This window comes from Neoarius graeffei, chromosome 8 (genome assembly GCF_027579695.1).
Source record: "Neoarius graeffei isolate fNeoGra1 chromosome 8, fNeoGra1.pri, whole genome shotgun sequence".
NCBI lineage: Eukaryota > Metazoa > Chordata > Actinopteri > Siluriformes > Ariidae > Neoarius > Neoarius graeffei.
The window spans coordinates 53,187,400-53,196,637 of NC_083576.1; positions in this window are offsets into that span (position 1 = coordinate 53,187,400).

A 9,238-nucleotide genomic window follows, 5' to 3' on the forward strand; every position below is an offset into this window, starting at 1 on the left:
TACGATTCCGGAGATTGCTGAAGCAAGTGAGCAAAAATATCACATGACCACCATGGGGCGTTTGACCTACTTTTAATCAAAAGTTGGCATGGGCAAACATGGCGGACTCCGCCTTCCTGCCAGCGGAAAAGAAAAGGAAAGCTGCCTAGTGAGTGCAAACGCAAGGTTAGATGACGACATTTTTCTGGACAGATAACTAAATAATTCTAGCTAGCGCTTAGCTATCTTAGCCTGAGAATGCATGGGCTCGACTCCACAGTAACAAGTATGGACACATCTCATCCGCATGATCTTGTTCTTGCGAGACATAGGAAAATGCCATGCAAAAGAAAAAAAAAAGAAAATTTCAGATGACACTGCAGTCAGCACCTTTTAATAATTCTTAGGATGTCCCAAATAACCATCAAATGTTTTACCCCCAATTAAATAAAACGCACTAATATTATTCTGATACACATTTAATTGTCCAAACTATAATCACTTAGCCTATACTGCAAAGTAGAATAGAACCGTGAGTGTGTGCGTGCGTACGTGCATACAGGTTTTTGGGTTTTTTGTTTTTCCTTTTTTTTTTTTTTTTTTAAGTAGGCCTGTGCAGATATTTTTACTAAATGTTCTTTTAATTTTAGTAATAATTTTCGAGATTGATTTTGATGTTTATTTTTTTAATCCTGTTATGCTACTTCAAGAAATAAATTATTAAATGTTGTTTACCTTTAGTTGTGGTTTTTGAATGTGATTTTAACTTCATGAAAATCATGAATAAGTACGCAACAAATAAAGCAATTTTTTAAAATCTAATTTGAAATGTGCACACACTAAAAGGAAAAAAAACTGTGAACATTTTTCCATCAATTGTGAATAATCACCACCATATACCTCGAGGATCTCAGAAATGTACCATGTGCTGAGGTATTTATTTATTTTACAGTGGCGCTTGAAAGTTTGTGAACCCTTTAGAATTTTCTATATTTCTGCATAAATATGACCTAAAACAACATCAGATTTTCACACAAGTCTTAAAAGTAGATGAAGAGAACCCAGTTAAACAAATGAGACAAAAATGTTATACTTGGTCATTTATTTATTGAGGAAAATATTGAGGATCCAATATTACATACCTGTGAGTGGCAAAAGTATGTGAACCTCTAGGATTAGCAGTTAATTTGAAGGTGAAATTAGAGTCAGGTGTTTTCAATCAATGGGATGACAATCAGGTGTGAGTGGGCACCCTGTTTTATTTAAAGAACAGGGATCTATCAAAGTCTGATCTTCACAACACGTTTGTGGAAGTGTATCATGGCACGAACAAAGATGATTTCTGAGGAGCTCAAAAAAAGTGTTGTTGATGCTCATCAGGCTGGAAAAGGTTACAAAACCATCTCTAAAGAGTTTGGACTCCACCAATCCACAGTCAGACAGATTCTGTACAAATGGAGGAAATTCAAGACCATTGTTCCCCTCCCCAGGGGTGGTCGACCAACAAAGATCACTCCAAGAGCAAGGCGTGTAATAGTCGGCGAGGTCACAAAGGACCCCAGGGTAACTTCTAAGCAAATGAAGGCTTCTCTCACATTGGCTAATGTTAATGCTAATGAGTCCACCATCAGGAGAACACTGAACAACAATCAGTGCGTTTACATGCACATCCAAATCGAGCTACTGTCGGTAATCGAGCTAAGGGTCCCAGCAGGGGTGCCAGAGAAATCCAATCCTACATGCACACAAGGAAATCGAGCTATTGTGTGAGGTACATTGTGCACCTGAGCCACAGGTGGCGCTACACGCCCCATCGTGTTGGTACACTTCCGGTTGTCGTCATGAAGAAGAGCTATTCAAGAGTATAAACAAAGTTATCAGTTCCGTGTTCACAAGAAGAACGATGACGAGGACATCAACATCAAGAGATGTTGTTCCTCCTGACCTCTTCTGCTGCTCGCTACTACTACTGTTGTCATGCCGACCGAGGCTGTTGTGTTTCCCGCTTGTGGTCTCGTCACTCATCACTTCCGGAAGTAAGTAGTTTGACTACGTAGCTTGATAGGGTTTACATGCACTAAGTAGCTCGGCTACAATCGCATAATCTAGGTCGCATAGCTCGATTACGAGAAATCCAGTTCGGTTCGATTTCAGCCAAGCTAAGGTGTTTCCATGGCATTTAGAACTTCAATTTCAGTCGAGCTACGGCAGAAATTCGATTTTCTCTATGTGCATGTAAACGCACTGAATGGTGTGCCTGGCAGGGTTGCAAGGAGAAAGTCACTGCTCTCCAAAAAGAACATTGCTGCTCGTCTGCAGTCTGCTAAAGATCACGTGGACAAGCCAGAAGGCTATTGGAACACTCAGTGCGTTTACATGTACATAGAGAAAATCGAATTTCTGCCGTTGCTCGACTGAAATCGAAGTTCTAAATGCCATGGAAACACCTTAGCTAGGCTGAAATTGAACCGAACTTGATTTCTTGTAATCGAGTTACACAACCTAGATTATGCGATTTTTGCCGAGCTACTTAGTGCATGTAAACCCTGTCGAGCTACGTAGTCGAGCTACTTACTTCAGCACTGCCCCTTCCGGAAGTGACGAGTGACGAGACCACAAGCGGGAAACACGACAGCCTCGGTCGGCATGACAACAGTAGTAGCGAGCAGCAGAAGAGGTCAGGAGGAACAAACGGAGAAGAGAAAATGGCGAGCAGAAACGTGCACTTCTGGAGCAATGAGGAGACAGAGTTCATGCTCATTCAGCTTAAGGAGTTGAATATATTAAAATTCATGGACGGGAGAAAAACGCGCAATGGAGAACACGGAACTGATAACTTTTTTTACACTCTTGAATAGCTCTTCTTCATGACGACAACCGGAAGTGTACCAACAGGATGGGGCGTGTAGCGCCACCTGTGGCTCGGGTGCACAATGTACCTCACACAATAGCTCGATTTCCTTGTGTGCATGTAGGATTGGATTACTCTGGCACCCCTGCTGGGACCTTTTGCTCGATTACCGACAGCAGCTCGATTTGGATGTGCATGTAAACGTACTGAATGTTTTGTGGACGGATAAGACCAGAATAGAACTTTTTCATCTAAATGAAAAGTGTTATGTTTGGAGAAAGGAAAGCACTGCATTCTAGCATAAGAACCTTATCCCATCTGTGAAATATGGTGGTGGTAGTATCATGGTTTGGGCCTGTTTTGCTGCATCTGGGCCAGGACGGCTTGCCATCATTGATGGAACAATGAATTCTGAATTATACCAGCGAATTCTAAAGGAAAATGTCAGGACATCTGTCCATGAACTGAATCTCAAGAGAAGGTGGGTCATGCAGCAAGACAACGACCCTAAGCACACAAGTCGTTCTACCAAAGAATGGTTAAAGAAGAATAAAGTTAATGTTTTGGAATGGCCAAGTCAAAGTCCTGACTTTAATCCGATCGAAATGTTGTGGAAGGACCTGAAGCGAGCAGTTCATGTGAGGAAACTCACCAACATCCCAGAGTTGAAGCTGTTCTGTACGGAGGAATGGGCTAAAATTCCTCCAAGCCGGTGTGCCAGATACTGAAAGCAAAGGTTCACATACTTTTATGATATGTAATATTGGATCATTTTCCTCAATAAATAAATGACTAAGTATAATATTTTTGTCTCATTTGTGTAACTGGGTTCTCTTTATCTACTTTTAGGACTTGTGTGAAAATCTGATGATGTTTTAGGTCATATTTATGCAGAAATATAGAAAATTCTAAAGGGTTCACAAACTTTCAAGCACCACTGTAGCTGGTCACACTTTCGGAAGTGCAAGAATCGGCAGTTAAAGCGGAACCTTTTGATGTGCTTGAAAGTGTGATGTGCTGTTGGTTGACTCTGGCGCGCGGTAAGTGAAGCGCGTGACTTTTCTTTAATTACACGGGCAGGCGAGGGGCGCGCGAGGCCAGCTGTTCACCCGAAGACGTCATTCAGTTCGCTCAGGTATGACGCTGCGTCAATGGAGTTTCAGCCCCGCCCACACGGCAACAGACCTCAGACACAGAATGCAGAGGCGGCGAGGCGCGGACACTCTCATTGTGGACACTAACCTCCAATTAATATCCCGTCGAGGCCGAACTGGTCCCCCTTCATTTCCCACCCGCGGGGGCTTAAGCATCGTGAATAACAGACATTTAAAAGAGCAGCGCTATTTCAAAGAAAGGGGTGTGCTGGCTTTTAAGTAATCGCACCCACCACAAAACTCTGTGCCCTCAGCTGGATCGAAAAGCCCATCAAAGGATTAACAATTCATGAGGACCTGGGTTTCCCTCCCATCCTTCTCTCTCTGTTGCTCTTTTGCTTGGAAAGCTAGCATGACCATTGGTTGTATTATTATTAGATTAGATAGAACTTTATTGATCCCTTTGGGAGGGTTCCCTCAGGGAAATTAAAATTCCAGCAGCATCATTACAGGAAGAAGAAGAAACCTTTATTTGTCACATTCATCCTCTGCATTTAACCCAGCTGAAGCAGTGAACACACACAGAGCAGTGGGCAGCCATACTACAGCGCCCGGGGAGCAGTCAGGGACCTCGCTGAAGTTAACTGCCCCATGTTAACCTAACTGCATGTCTTTGAACTGTAGGGGAAACCAGAACAAACCCACGCAGACAACATGCAAACTCCACACACAAAGGCCTCCGCCGGCAGCTGGGCTCGAACCCAGAACCTTCTTGCTGTGAGGCGACCGTGCTAACCACTACACCACTGTGCCTCCTCGGAGATAAACAGAGAATAGAGAAAACTTCTAGATAAATTAAGTATTTACATATACAAATATGGGGCGGCACGGTGGTGTAGTGGTTAGCGCTGTCGCCTCACAGCAAGAAGGTCCGGGTTCGAGCCCCATGGCCGGTGAGAGCCTTTCTGTGTGGAGTTTGCATGTTCTCCCCGTGTCCGCGTGGGTTTCCTCCGGGTGCTCCGGTTTCTCCCACAGTCCAAAGACATGCAGGTTAGGTTAACTGGTGACTCTAAATTGACCGTAGGTGTGAGTGTGAATGGTTGTCTGTGTCTATGTGTCAGCCCTGTGATGACCTGGCGACTTGTCCAGGGTGTACCCCGCCTTTCGCCCGTAGTCAGCTGGGATAGGCTCCAGCTTGCCTGCGACCCTGTAGAACAGGATAAAGCGGCTAGAGATGATGAGATGAGATATACAAATATAAAAAATAAGATATGAAAAAAAGTCCAGCAGGAGAGGTATTGCACATTATATTGCACATTGTCCAGTATTGCTTTTTGTCAGGCTAGGCTACTGCTCCTTCCCATCCTCTGTCCTCCTGTTACCCCTCCTCGCCCCCCAGAGACGAGTTGTACAGTCTGATGGCGTGAGGGACAAAGGAGTTTTTAAGTCTGTTAGTCCTGCACTTAGGAAGTCATTTTGTTTATAATATGAGGAGAAAAGCAAAAATGAATAAATACATACACACAGGAACCATGACCAACAAATTTGTGTTCTTTGTGGCAAAAGTCCCCTGTTTCTTAGATCTATCACTGAACACTTATGAAGAAATAAATCAGGTTTAAGTAGGCTACAAGTTTTTGGTCTAATCGAATGCACAGTTTCAGCAGAACCTGAATAACCCTTAGTGAAGTTTGGGTTTGTGGATTACTCTTTCTTATTCATGCACCTCTTCTTCGCTTGTTATTTTCCAACTGTTTCGAACTTATGGTGGATGACTATTATTTTTGCACCAGTTTTTCTTTCTTTTTTCATTTACTTGAACTGAAAGAGAGAGTGAAAGAGATCATGTGCTCGTCTACACAGGCCTATATCAAGTTCAGTTTTATTGTCGTTTGCACAAACACACTGTACAATATACAGCTGAATTACTGAACTTACTCGCATGTTCTCTTGCAACACACACACATCATCCTCATTATTTACATTAATGGTAAGTGCCACAGCGTATAAACCGCACTGTTTTAAGCCTAAGTAACAACTGTGCGTTTGATTAGACCAAAACCTTGTAGCCTACTTAAACCTGATTTTTTTCCGAATAAGTGTTCAGTGATAGATCTAAGAAACAGGGGACTTTTGCCACAAAGAACACAAATTTGTTGGTCTTGGTTCCTGTGTGTATGTATTTATTAATTTTTGCTTTTCTCCTCATATTATAAACAAAATTACTTCCTCAGGATAATAATAAAAATTATTATTATTATTATTCAACCATAGCTAAAATGTGCTTAACATCAGAGACCACAGATGATTGCGACAGGATAATCAGAGAGAACCCATGGGTTTGAATGTACATGACTGTAAATTGAAATGTTTGGAAGTGTAATGTGCACTGATTTTGAACTGAGATACTAATTCAGTAACAGATACTTATAGCCATCCATCATCTGCAATGACGTCAGCCAGGTAAACCCTGCGCAGGTCACCAGTCTATCACTGGGCTATAGATGATAGACCATTCACATAGGCCTATGGGCAATTTCATAGCCATTTGACTGTGGGACGAAACCCAGGCATCCCCAGTTCGGTGGTTCGAACCCAGAAACTTCTTGCTGGGAGGCGACATTGCTAACCACGGTGGTCCCATCCCATTCAGGCTGAGGGTTGTAGCAAAAATTCTAACCCAACACGTCTTGACATATCATCAATACGATCTACTTTTTTCTTTCAAGCTGGGACAAGGAAAAGCGTGCTGTTTCCATATATATATATATATATATATATATATATATATATATATATATATATATATATATATATATACAGTGCCTTGCAAAAGTATTCATACCCCTTGAACTTTTTCACATTTTTCCACCCTACAACCACAAACTTAAAAGTTTTTTATTGAGATTTTATGTGATAGACCAACACAGAGTAGCACATAATTGTGAAGTGAAACGAAAATGATAAATGGTCTTCAAAATTTTAAACAAATAAAAATCTGAAAAATGTGGTGTGCATTAGTATTCAGCCCCCTGTACTCTGATAACTCTAAATACAATCCAGTGCAATCAATTGCCTTCAGAAGTCATCTAATTACTTAATAGAGTCCTACTGTGTGTAATTTTCTCTCAGCATAAATACACTTGTTCTGTGAAGGCCTCAGTGGTTTGTTAGAGAACACTGAAGAACAAATAGCATCATGAAGAACAAAGAACTCACCAGACAGGTCAGGGATAAAGTTCTGGAGAAGTTTAAAGCAGGGTTAGGTTATAAAAAAAAATCCCAAGCTCTGAACATCTCAAGAAGCACTGTTCAATCCATCATTCAAAAATGGAAAAAGTATGGCACAACTGCAAACCTACCAAGACATGGCCGTCCACTTAAACTGACAGAGCGAGCAAGGAGAGCACTGGTCAGAGAAGCAGCCAAGAGGCCCATGATCACTCTGGAGGAGCTGCAGAAATCCACAGCTCGGGTGGGAGAATCTGTGCACAGGACAACTATAAGTCGTACACTCCACAAATCTGGCCTTTTTGGAAGAGTGGCAAGAAGAAAGCCATTGCTGAAAGACAGGCATAAGAAGCCATGTAGGGGTCACAGCAAACATGTGGAAGAAGGTGCTTTGGTCAGATGAGACCAAAGTTGAAATTTTTGGCCTAAATGCAAAGCGCTATGTGTGGCGGAAAACTAACACTGCTCATCACCCTGCACACACCATCCCCACTGTGAAACATGGTGGTGGCACTAACATGCTATGGGGATGCTTTTCTTCAGCAGGGACAGGGAAGCTGGTCAGAGTTGATGGGAAGATGGATGGAGCTAAATACAGGGCAATCCTGGAAGAAAACCTGTTGGAGGCTGCAAAAGACTTGAGACTGGGAAGGAGATTCACCTTCCAGCAAGACAATGACCCTAAACATACAGCCAGAGCTACAATGGAATGGTTTAGATCGAAGAATATTCATGTGTTAGAATGGCCCAGTCAAAGTCCAGACCTAAATCCCATTGAGCATCTGTGGCAAGACTTGAAAATTTCTGTTCACAGACTCTCTCCATCCAATCTGGCTGAGCTTGAGCTATTTTGCAAAGAAGAATGGGCAAAAATTTCAGTGTCTAGATGTGCAAAGCTGGTAGAGACATACCACAAAAGACTTGCAGCTGTAATTGCAGCAAAAGGTGGCTCTACAAAGTATTGACGCAGGGGGGCTGAATACTAATGCACATCACATTTTTCAGATTTTTATTTGTTTAAAATTTTGAAGACTAGGGTGGCATGGTGGTGTAGTGGTTAGCGCTGTTGCCTCACAGCAAGAAGGTCCGGGTTCGAGCCCCGTGGCTGGCGAGGGCCTTTCTGTGTGGAGTTTGCATGTTGTCCACGTGGGTTTCCTCTGGGTGCTCTGGTTTCCCCCACAGTCCAAAGACATGCAGGTTAGGTTAACTGGTGACTCTAAATTGACCTTAGGTGTGAATGGTTGTCTATGGCCAAGTTTACATTAGACCGTATCTGTCTTGTTTTCTTCGCGGATGCACTGTCCGTTTACATTAAACCGCCTGGAAACCCCGGGAAACGGGAATCCGCCAGCGTCCACGTATTCAATCCAGATCATGTCAGCTCCGGTGCTGTGTAAACATTGAGATACGCGAATACGCTGTGCTGAGCTCTAGCTGGCGTCGTCATTGGACAACGTCACTGTGACATCCACCTTCCTGATTCGCTGGCGTTGGTCATGTGATGCGACTGCTGAAAAACGGCGCGGACTTCCGCCTTGTATCACCTTTCATTAAAGAGTATAAAAGTATGAAAATACTGCAAATACTGATGCAAATACTGCCCATTGTGTAGTTATGATTGTCTTTAGGCTTGCCATCCTTCCACTTGCAAGTGGTAAGTGATATGCGCTGGGATCACACACACAGCGGCTCAGTCCCGAATCACGGCTTGTGCACTTCACTCGCGTGCTCTGTGAGCTGCGCAAGGCCGGAGTTCGCACCCTCCAGAGGGCACTCGCTGTTCAGGGCGGAGTGATTTGGAGCGCAGAATGCCTGCGGAGCCGAGCGTATCCGTGTATTGGCGTTGCTGTGTGCACGCAAATCGTGTATTGGTGTTGCTGTGTGCACGCTAATCGTTTTAAAAACGTTAATCTGATGATCCGCTGATACGGTCTAATGTAAACATGGGCTATGTGTCAGCCCTGTGATGACCTGGTGACTTGTCCAGGGTGTACCCCGCCTTTCGCCCATAGTCAGCTGGGATAGGCTCCAGCTTGCCTGCGACCCTGTAGAAGGATAAAGCAGCTAGAGATAATGAGATGAG